This window comes from Arachis ipaensis, chromosome B01 (genome assembly GCF_000816755.2).
Source record: "Arachis ipaensis cultivar K30076 chromosome B01, Araip1.1, whole genome shotgun sequence".
NCBI lineage: Eukaryota > Viridiplantae > Streptophyta > Magnoliopsida > Fabales > Fabaceae > Arachis > Arachis ipaensis.
This window is the reverse complement of record NC_029785.2, coordinates 125268762-125280873: the sequence shown is the minus strand read 5'-3', so window position 1 is coordinate 125280873 and position 12112 is coordinate 125268762.

Sequence of the window (12112 nt, the reverse complement as noted above, 5' to 3'; positions counted from 1 at the left end):
AAAAATAAAAATTGTATATCAAAATTAAAGAAGAAAGAGTAAATAATAAGGATTTCATTGTTTATTGTATTATTTTTTATTAATATTATTTTTTAAAAATTCTCCTTCACTTTGTGTATGTCCCTTCTCTTTTGTTTTATCTTTCTTTAGCAGTCATAGTTATTAACATTAGAATATTATGCATGCTTATCTATATTTGCTTATCTATACTTGTTTGTGTAAACCATTCATGGTGAAAGTATAAATTATATTCATGATAAGACTTTTATTTGTTGTGGTTTCTCATTAAAAGGGAGTTTTTAGGTTTTTTTAATATTATCCTTTTGATATGTAGGAAATTAAAATCATTAATAATGGGAGTTTTTAGGTTTTTTTTTTTTAAATATTATCCCTTTGATATGTAGGAAATTAAAATTAATAACGAAAAACTGGAACCGAAGTTGAATGTATTATAGAACGTATGACCAGAGGCGAGGTCTTAAGTCCAGTTTGTTAAAGGGGTAAATGAATTTGTGGATGTATGTACTAGAACTCATGAATTTCTCGGAGGAGGTTTAGTTAGGTGTCCATGTACCAGATGTTAATGTGGGAGGTTTAAACAGTTGATCGACATTAAGATTGATCTATATACTCATGGGTTTAAACCAAATTATTGGGTTTGGCCAGGACATGGGGAGGAGATAACTACAGAGAATCAGATTATGATAGATGAAGATATTAAAAGTAACTCTGGATTAGGTGGTGTTACATGGAAAAAATTTTTATTCAAAGTAATACATTTGCATCGCTTAGACAAGCACATGACTGTTATTAAATGTGTCATGAGAGCATGGGAATTCTAAATCTGATTTTCTTATTTTTATTTTTTGTTAAATTACTTTTGAATCTAACAACTAGATTGTGATACAGTACCTCTACAATTTACTCCAATTCTATTCTAAATCTGATTTTCTTATTTCTAATTGGTTTTGCACTTTTGTTTAGTTGCATGTAGTCATCATCCTGCAGTGATGTATTATATATAGTTGTTTTTTCTTTCGGATTATTGTAATATTTCAAAAGATTGACTTTGTTGAAATAGTATGTTTTTACTCCAATTCTAAAGTTAAAAACTGTATTTTTTGTTAAATTACCTTTCACGAATAAGTTACTCCAATTTTATTGTGATCCGTTGTTCCCAGCAATGGTGTAGCACCAAGTTGCTAGATTTTATTTTGATTCTGCACCGATTTGCATTGTCATATGGAAGACTATATGATATTTAATTATGAAACTATTGATGATTCATTCAAAATGCGATGGATCATTCGGAAACACAGCATATGGCATATATAATTAGCCATAGAGTGAAAGCTGACAAGTCTTTTAATAATATTACTGTATCTACTGGTCCTATATAGCTATACTACTAGCTTGGAAGAGTTCTTTAATTCACCTCTCCCTTGCAACTTGCAAATTTTTTTTCGTCCAATTTGCACATGGTATAATGATTCCTTTAATTATAGTCATTTTACAAGTTTAGTTAAAGTATGTATCTGTTCCGAGGGTTACCTGAAACTGTAGGTCGATCTCGGATGAGATCTTCTGTGTTGGTCGGCGCTGATGTGTCCGACTTATGGGTAGTGGCCGGAGCTGTTGCGTCCGACTTGTTGGATTGAGGGTGATGCTGATCCTTCGTCACCGGAGGGTGGTGGTACCTGCAAGAGACTCCGATGCTTAAGTTAGCAAGGCTATTAAGCAGGTTTTTTTGTAGAATCAGAGTATGAGTTATACCTGGGTACTCCAGTGTATTTATAATGGTGTGGAGTGACCTTTCTGGAGATAAGATAGTTATCTTATCTTATCTTTGAGTGAAGTCATCTTATCTTCAAGGGAACCGCCCTTATCACTCAAGGCTTTGGGCTGCTTTTGGATTTTGGGTCGTGTTCCTCTGTTTGGGCCTTTTTTGGGCTTCTTTTTGGTGATTTGGCCGAACTCTTTTGAGAAGAGGTTAGGTAGTTCGGACCTGAAGAGGTCGGTCGACTTGTCGCCAATCAGCCCGGGTCATATAGCTCGACCCAGGGCATGAACAGTGCCCCTGCTCGAGCGTGGTCTTCCTTTTGAGGTCGAGTCCTTTTTTAGGACTTCAATCCTTCTTTTGGGGAAGTCGAGCTCGAGCACTTCGGTTGGTCCTGCTGAGGCTTCTTGAATGTGAAGCGTTTTTCCTTCACTCTTTTTTGTTCGAAACGCACGTTTTTGTGTTTGTTTTCTTCTTGGGAACGTGCGAGGGTTCTTTACTGCCCATTAACTCCTCTTTTTTGCCATTTCCTTCTTTCACATTTCATTTTGAACTTCCAAAAGACTTTGCTTCAGTTTCTTCTTCTCCTTTGCTTACTGTAACTCCATCTTTTACCCTTCTGTTTTTGCATTTTCTGGCTCGCCTGGGACTCTTCGTTTTCGCTTGCTGCCTAGTTTTCATATCTTCACGCTTCTCCTTGTTTTCGGAGGTGACTGTTGGCGCTTCGTTCGTTCGAAAGGTGATCATCTGCCGCGGCTTCGTCGTTGCTTTACTCTCTCAGTGTTTTATCGTCTCATTCTTGCTACCGGTTGGTCTTTCTTCCTTTCTCTTTTCTTTTCCACGTCTTTCTTTTCATATCTGATTTTGAGGAAGTTTTGATTTTTCTTGGAGAAAGTTTGGATCTTTCTTATTTTGCTGTGCCTAATTGCTGTTGTAATGTGTGTTCTGGGAGTTTCTTCGTCTTTTGTATGAACTTTTTTTGCGTTTTCTGATCGTTGATGATGTTAGGGCTTTGCATGTTGTTTCTGTATTCTTTGATTTTGAAGTTTTTGGAATAATGACTTGTTTGATTCTTGAAAAAAGGTTGTGTCTTTAATGATTTCCACTTGGCATGTTTTGATGTTGGTAGTTCCCTTTGCTGATAGACTGTAAAAAGATAGTAGCTTTGATGAAATTTTGTGATTAACTTTCTTTTTTCGAAGTGTTGCTATTTGAAATCTTCTTTTTCTTGTTTGAGAGATGTCGGGACGTAAGCTGTAGATTTTTCGTGAAACCTTGCTCTGTTACTGCCTCCAAAGGATGCCCTTGGACTTTGGTTTGAGTCTTGGGGTTTCCTTTTGCTACCTTTTCTGTCCTGTACGCCTTAGATCGAGTTATATCCGTGTTTGCCCGAGCTGTTTTATTGATTTGCCTGAGCTGATTGATTAGTAACCATTTCTTTTTTCTTACTGTAGGACTAGTTGACCCATGTCTTCTCGCAAAAATATTGTTGAGACCTTCTCCAAAGTTCCTGAGGGCATGTCTGACTGGCTGGACTTCCTCGTCTTGATGTGTGTCTCGGTGGTCAATTCTAAATACTGTGTGGAGCTTAGGAAACATCACCGGATTTGTAGTAGTAGGGATCAAGAGAAGAACTATGAGCTGGTAGCGTCAGACTCTGATGAGAGGGTTTGCTTCCCTTCTCTGACCCAAGGGGAACGCTGCTTCTTTTATGCTTACGATTACTTTTTTAGTCAAATGAACATTACTCTTTCTTTTACCTCTTTTGAGACCGATTTGCTGTGGTCATGTAATGTAGCCCCGTCCCAGCTTCATCCAAACTCCTGGGGCTTTATTAAGATCTTTCAGCTGCTTTGCCAAGAACTAGATGTCAAGCCTTCTCAAACTCTCTTTCTTTATCTCTTTGTCTTGACCAAACCTGGGATGACCAAATAGAAAGCTTCTTGGATTTCTTTCCGATCTGCTCAAGGACATAAAGTGTTTGCTATGTATGATGAGTCTTTTAGTGATTTTAAGAACTACTTCTTTAAGGTCCGAGCTGTTGAGGGAGCTCGACCATTTTTCTTAGAGCCGAACAATGAACCTGCCTTCCCTTTATGTTGGCAAAAGAAAGTGGTGGTGTCTAGATATTTGTGGGAGATGCTTGATGAGGTCGAGCAAGCTTTTGTTAATGTTTTAGAGGAGATTTGGGGGGAACCTCCCCATCTTGACACAAAGAAAGCTTTAGGGGACCCTTCCCTTGTCCGAGCTAAGCTAGGTAGTGGTCGACTTCTTTTTGTTTGTTTACTTGCTTTTTGTTTCTTTTTCTGCCAGTTTTGTAACTTGTTTTTGATGTATTTTTTCAGAGATGGATAAAAATAATGATTCCATGAAGGCCTTTAAAAAGGCAAGGAAAGCTACAGCTGCCCAGAACATCTCGGCTAAGGCCGCTGGGGAAGGGTCTTCTCAGGTTCCTCCTAAGAAGCCGATCTTGAGCACTTCTGGGTCGAGGAGGATGATTCCTACTCCTCAGGTCCATTTGGTTGATCCTCCCCAAACTTCTGCTGCTACCTCTTCTCCCACTGCCGGCCCTCCTCCAAAAAGACAAAGGACTGTTGAGCCTTTTAATTTGGATGCCCCTGACTTTGATGCTGTTGGGTTTGTTGACCAACAAATTGCTCCTTATGGTGTTGTTCCTACGGACGATGTATCCATTCTTCCTTATTTGGACTTCATTACCCGAAGTAGTATTAAGATGGTACACATGAGAGCCGCCTTATTCCGAACTGCTCAGGACCTTCCCATTCATGCAACAAAGGCTTTTATGGAGGAGGCCAAATCGGAATTTGACAGGATCAAGGGGTTGAGGAGGAGCTTGAGGTGAAGGTGGCGAAGCTGGAAAAAGATTTAGAAGGTGAGAAGACTTGAGCTACTGCTGCAGTGGCTTCTGCAAATCTGGTTGAGGAGATGGCGCTGAAGCATAAGGAAAGCTATGTCCTGACTTATGGTGAGATGATGGAGCTTAGAGAGAGGTTAGAATCTGCCCGGGCTGATTATGCCGAGCTCCAGGGTCATCTCGTGGGCAGTGTGACTTCTGCTTGTGAGAATTTGAAAGACCAGGTCCGAGTTCTGGCTCCTGAGCTCGACGTGTCTCTCTTCAGCTTGGACAATATTATGGAAAATGGGAAGATCGTCCCTGCCCCGGATGAAGATGATGATGATGTAGATCCACCTCCTGTGCCATCCACCAAGGCTTCTATTGCCCCGACTTCTTCAACTCCTACAGCCGAGGTCGACCACCCTGATTCGGATCCTGATGTTCAGATAACCGGTCGGATGGGACCGTCGATGCTGTCCCCCTCCAGACTCGTCCTCCTTCTCCTCAAGATGCTGCCACTAGAGAATCTTTGGACCCTTTGTAGTTTTTGTTTTAATGTGTTTGGTATAGCCCGGTCTGTGGGCTTTTGAACTTTTATTTTGATAACTTGTGTTTCTGATTTGGATATTTTAGTTGCTTTTCCTAGCAACTTTATTTAAAAAAAAAAACAAATACTTTTCCAATTCTTGAGGTCAATTTTCTGGTGACCTTTTGATTATATTAGTTTTGTTTCTTCATGATATGATTGTTTGCAATCTTTTGGCGTTTCCAAGAATCTTTAAGAGTGTTGGAGCTTTTTGCTGTCTGACCTCTTTTTTTTTATTTCCTTGGTGTTGGTTTCTTTCTTGTTTTGGTCAAAGCTAGCCTTGCTTGACTGTCCTTTTAGTATTCTCATAGAACACTTGTGAATTGATTTTGGGAGGGGTCGTGGCTTTCTTTAGGTCGAGCTGTGTCCCTTCTAGCGCACGCCTTTTGGTGGTCGACATCTTTCGTTGAGTCTTGCGAGTTATTCTTAATAATCCATTTTTAATTTAGATCTCGCTAGATCTTTTTTATGGATTTACTTTTTATAACTCTGTCGCCTTTGATCGAATTGGGCCGACTTCTTCATATCGGTCCCTTCTAAGTTATTTCTAGTAATCCATTTTTGATAAGGGCTGATCAGGCCTCTTTCTAGGATTACTTTTTATAACTTTTTGTCGTTTTGATCAGATGGTCCAACTTCTTCATGTCAGTCCATCTCAAGTTATAGCAATCCATTTTTTCTCAGACCTCGTCAGGCCTCTTTCTATGGAATGCTTTTTATAACTTTTTTGTTGCTTTGGTAGATTGGTCCGACCTCTTTATGTCGGTCCGTTCTTAAGTTATTTCTAGTAATCTATTTTTTAGTCAGGGCTGGCCAGGCCTCAGCTTATGGATTACTTTTTATAACTTTGTCGATTTTATCGTGATCGGACGGTGAGTTTGATCATCACCTTGCCGACCTGTAGCTTTGTCTTGATCGAGCAGTGAATTTTGGTTTTCACTTTGTCGACCTTTGTTGATATCAAACGATGAATTCAGTTTTCATCATGGTCGGACGATGAATTTGTTTTTTCACCTTGCTGACCTGTAGAGAGGCTTTGTAGAAGAAATCTGAAAAATTTTATTCCAAGTAGAAAGTAGACAAATAGGAGAAATATATACATGCAGGTGTTTTACCCTTCTAAGTCAGGCAGTTTATAGATCTTGGCTTGGTGCCATGTTAAAAAATCTTTTCAGGAAAAAGAGTGCGCCTTGACCTAAGATCTTTATTACCTCCTAACTATAATACCTTCTTAGGTTGCAGGCATGCCATGACCTTGGTAGCTCTCGCCTTTCGAGTTCGGACAGCCTATAGTAGCCTTTTTCGAGTACCTCTGTGACTTGATAAGGTCCTTTCCAGTTAGCCTCCAGTTTTACCTCTCCAGGTCGACTTGTTCCGATATCATTTCGGATTAGAATGAGGTCGTTATTGGAAAAACTTCGCTATACTACCTTTTGATTGTACTGACAAACCCCATTTGTAGGGTTTATCTTGTATTGATTTTTGGGGATTTTATCACCGTTTACCCATATTTATTCAAGAAATAGCATGGTTTTGTATATTCTCCTTTAATTGTGCTTGAATGTGAAAACATGCTTTTCAGATGTGTATCAAGGATGGGACAATCAAAGGTGGGAAGAGCCATATGCTTATGATCAATCATCATGGCAACAACCCCCACCAATGCACTATGGGGAAGAGCCATTCTTTGATGCATATCAATCAAATGGCTATGGTGGATCTCCTTGTGATTTCCAAGAACCACCACTATATGCCTATGAGTCTCAACTTTTAAGTGTGGGGAGGTCGTCCGACCGATCGGCAATCTTGGGTGACAAATTTCTAACTCCAATACTTTTGCATTTCATTCTAGGATTTTAGGATTTTTACTTGCATTTTCTTATTTTTGCATATGTATACACAATAAGCTTAGTCAAGATAATGAGAATTTTTCAAGATTTCTATCTATAGGGCACCAATTGATTTGAGTGGAAAACTTTTCATAGAACTTGCTTGAATTATATATTTTGTGGAACATGATTTATGAGCTAAGAACACAAGCTTGTGAGATTTGAGCCTAACGGTGTGGTTACATCTTATAACCACTTATTTTTCCTTCTTGTGTGCATTATTCTCTTTCTATGATTGTAATCTTTGATTTGTTTGATTCTTTATGTCCATTATTTTGTGTATTCATACATTTATATGATTGAGGTAATCATTTCATTTAGCTCACTTACCCAAATAGCCTTACCTTTTATCTTCCTTTGTTAGCCAAAGTTGAGCCTACGCTTAACCCACTTGTTCTTAATTTAGCACATTACAAGCCGTAAAGCGAAAAACAATAAATGTCCTTATTTGGATCTTTGATTAGCTTAGGCTAGAGTGTGTGTATCATTCAAGTGTGGGAACCTTGGGACATTGGGTAAATAAAAGGGTAGTTTTGTATTGTTATTGAAAATATTGGGAATTGGGTACATACTCATGTATTGATCAAATGTAAAACCTTATGCATTGATGCTCTTGTATATAGAAAGAAAAAAAATGAGAAAAACAAAAGAAAAAGAAAAGAAAAATAATATGGAAAAGAAAAAAAAAAGAAATAGAAAAAAAAAGAAGAAAAAAAAAATAATAAAAAGGGGACAAAATGCCCCAAGGCAAGGTCCAATAAAATCAATGCATAAGTGTTGTGAAATGAAAAAGAAAATGCATGAGTATATGAAAAAGTGAAGAATGGGTAGCTAGATTAGAACTTAATTGTATAGGATGTCATAGGTTAGGTGGGAAGTTTAAGCTTATCCAAAGATTCAAATTTCAAGCTCACTTGACCAAATATGCATCCTACCTTGACCCTAGCCCTCATGCGTACGCGTACATGGCGCGTACGCGCACTTACAGCATTTCCGACCATCCACGCGCGCGCGTCATCCGTGCGTACGCGTGGATTGAGAAGTTCCAACCTCCATACATTTTCCAGAGAGTTGTGCCTGCGCCGCGCCAATGTTGTGCCTTTCGCACAAACCAACTCGCGCGTACGCGCACATGACGCGTACGCGCCACTCTCGAAATAAGCCAACGACGCGCGCGCGCCATGCGTGCGTGCGCGTGGATGCCCTTTCTCCCATCCACTTTTCTTTTCTTCCCCTCTTTCCAATTCTTTCCTTCTCCTTTCTTCTTCCCTTCTCCTACCCCTCATCCAACACTTCCAAACACCATGATTAACCATTTATTTTAGTTAGTTAATTAGTTAGTTGGTTAGTTAATTAGTTAGTTAATGGAGTAAGGAATCCTAAACCTTGTGACGATATTTCTATATAAGAATTTTTGACTTCTATGAGCAGTGGCGTTAGCTAAGGGTTCTGCCTCAATCCACTTTGTGAAATAGTCTACCCCTACGATGAGGAACTTGACCTGTCTTGATCCTTGAGGAAAGGGCCCAAGGAGGTTGAGTCCCCACTTTTCAAATGGCCAGGGTGAGGTTATGCTGATGAGTTCTTCTGGTGGGACGATGTGGAAATTAGCATGTTTCTGACATGGTGGACATGTCTTTACGAATCATGTTGCTTCTTTTTGTAAATTCGGCCAATAGAATCTGGCTCAGAGTATTTTTTAGCGAGAGCTCGTGCTCCGAGATGGTTGCCACAGATGCTACTGTGTACGTCTTCTAAAAATTCCTTTTTGTTGGAAGTTAGCACACATTTTAACAGTGGTGTTGAAATCCCTCTCTTGTATAGAGTATTGTTTATGATGGTGTAGTATTGTGCCTCTCGTTTTAACCTCTTCGCCTCCTTCTTATCTGTGGGGACCTTTTCTGTTTTGAGGTAGTTAATTATAGGAGTCATCCATCCTTGATCCTGACCTGTTATGGCTAGGACCTTTTCTTCTTCCGAGATTGACAGATTCTGTAGTATTTCCAGGATGAGGCTTCTATTGTTGCCCCCTGGTTTGGTGCTTGCTAGTTTTGAGAGTGTATCAGCTCGAGCACTTCTGTTCCTGAGGTATGTGGTGGACCTCATATTCCCCGAGATGTATGAGCTGTTCCCTGGTTTTGTCCAAGTACTTTTTCATGGTGGGATCCTTGGCTTGGTAGCTCCCTGCTATTTGTGAGGTGACTACTTGTGAATCGCTGAAGATGACAAGCTTTTGAGCTCTAACCTCCTTAGCCAGCTTCAAACCAGCTAGTAATGCCTCATATTCAGCTTGGTTGCTTGAAGAAGGGAACCCAAATTTGAGGAAAAGTTCGATTTGGGTTCCCTGGTCGATTTCTATTATCACGCCTGCGCCACTTCCAGTTTTGTTCAAGGAGCCGTCTACATAGAGATTCCATTCTGTGGGAGTTCCCAGAGTGTCCGTGTACTTAGCAATGAAGTCGGCCAAATATTGGGACTTGATGGCCGTTCGAGTTTCGTATTGAAGATCGAACTCTGATAGCTCGACTACCCACTGTAAAATTCTTCCGGCTAGATCCGTTTTCTGTAGAATACTTTTTATGGGCTGGTCAGTCTAAACCTTGATGGTGTGAGCTTGAAAGTAGAGACGAAGTCATCGAGAAGTTAGTATGAGGGCATAGGCGAACTTCTCTATCTTTTGATAGTTCAGTTCTGCCCCTTGGAGAGCTTTACTGACGAAGTAGATGGGTTATTGCCCATTTCCGTCTTCTCGGACTAGTGCTGAGGCTATCACCCGACTTCCTACTACGAGGTACAATATAAGTGGTTCTCCTTCTCGTGGTCGAGTTAGAATAGGTGGTTGTCCCAGGAACTTTTTGAAATCCCAGAAAGCCTATTCGCACTCCATTGTCCATTCGAACCTGTTTCCTTTCTTTTAGGTGGCGTAAAAGGGGAGAGATCTTATGGCCGATCCGGCTAGAAATCTGGACAAGGTTGCCAGTCTCCCGTTGAGTTGTTGTACCTCTTTAACACAGGTCGGACTTTTCATGTCAAGTATGGCTTGGCATTTGTCCGGATTTGCCTCAATTCCTCGTTGTGTTAACATGAAACCCAGGAATTTGCCGGCTTCTACTGCGAAGGTGCATTTTGTGGGATTAAGTCGCATACCATGCTCTCTTATGGTGTCGAATACTTTGCTGAGGTCGGGCAGTAATGATTTCTCACTTTGTGTTTTTACCAACATGTCGTCCACATATACCTCCATGAGTTTCCCGACATGGCTAGCAAAAACTTTGTTCATTAATCTTTGGTAAGTAGCTCTTGCATTTTTGAGTCCAAATGGCATGACGACGTAACAATAGTTTGCTTTTGGAGTTGGGAATGAGGTTTTTTCCTGATCAGGGGGATACATTGGGATTTGATTGTATCCTGAATAAGCATCCATGAATGAGAGGTACTTGTACCCGGAGGAGGCATCCACTAGAGTGTCGATATTTGGGAGTGGGTAGGGATCTTTTGGGCATGCTTTGTTGAGATCAGTGTAGTCGGTACACATCTGCCACTTCCCATTTGATTTCTTTACCAAGACGACATTAGCTAACCATAGTGGGTATTTGACTTTTCTTATGAATCTCGCCTCAAGTAGAGCTTGTACCTGTTCTTCCACAGCTTGGGATCTTTCCAGTCTGAGCTTCCTATGCTTCTGCTGTATTGGCCGAGATCCTTGGTATACTGCCAGTTTATGGTACATTAGCTTGGGGTCTATGCCCGGCATGTCTGCAGCCCTCCATGCGAATAGGTCGACATTATCCCTTAGGAGTTGTATCAAGGTCTTCTTCACATCTTCATTTAAGGTTGCCCCGATATTTGTTGTTTTATCTGGGGTATCTCTGATCTGGACTTCTTCAATTTCGCCCTCCGGTTGTGGACGAAGTTCTTCCCGACCTCGAACTCCGCCGAGTTCGATGGTGTGAATTTCTTCCCCTTTGCCTCTGAGGTTCAGACTTTCATTGCAACAGCGTTGCGCTATTTTCTGATCTCCTTTTATCGTAGCAATCCCTTCTGGAGTTGGAAATTTCATGCATAGATTTGGAGTTGAAACTACAGCTGCGAGCTGGTTCAATGTTGCCCGACCTATCAGGGCGTTGTAGGCTGAGCTTACATCGACTACAATGTAGTCTATGTTGAGTGTCCTTGATCGGGTTCCTTTTCCAAAGGTTGTGTGTAGTGAGATGTATCCAAGCGGTTGGATTGGGGTGTCTCCTAGTCCAAACAAGCTGTTAGGATATGCTTTAAGTTCTTTCTCCTATAGGCCGAGTTTATCGAAGGCGGATTTAAACAAGATATCTGCCGAGCTTCCTTGGTCTACCAATGTGCAGTGAAGATTTGCATTGGCCACTATGATAGTGATGACCATAGGGTCGTCATGTCCCGGGATGATGCCTCCCGCGTCGTCTTGGGAGAAAGTAACAGTGGGGAGGTCGGGTGATCCTTCTCCTCCCTCAACATGATATATTTCTTTAAGGTTCCTTTTGCGATATGATTTTGAGCTCCCTTCTCCTGCGAATCCTCCATTTATCATGTGAACGTGTCTCTCTGGGGTGTGAGTTGGTCGCTCTCTTCGTCCGACTTCTTCGTCCCTTCTTCTTTTTCGAGGCTCATCCGATTTGTTAGCTAAATATCGATCTAGTTGTCCTTCTCTTACCAATTTCTCAATAACATTTTTCAACTCGAAGCATTCATTGGTAGGATGTCCGTAGATTCGGTGATATTCACAATATTCTGTCTGATTTCCTCCTCCTTTCTTACTTTTGAGTGGACGAGGTGGCGGGATCTTTTCCATATGGCATACTTCTCGGTAAACATCCACAAGAGACACCTGGAGAGGGGTATAGTTGTTGTATTTTTTTGGCTTCTCACCGTATTGATCTTCTTTTTTCTTGGATTCTTTATCCTTATCTCGGGAGGAGTAGGAGAATCCAGATTTTGAGGTTTTTCCTAGCCGAGAGTTTTCTTCCATGTTG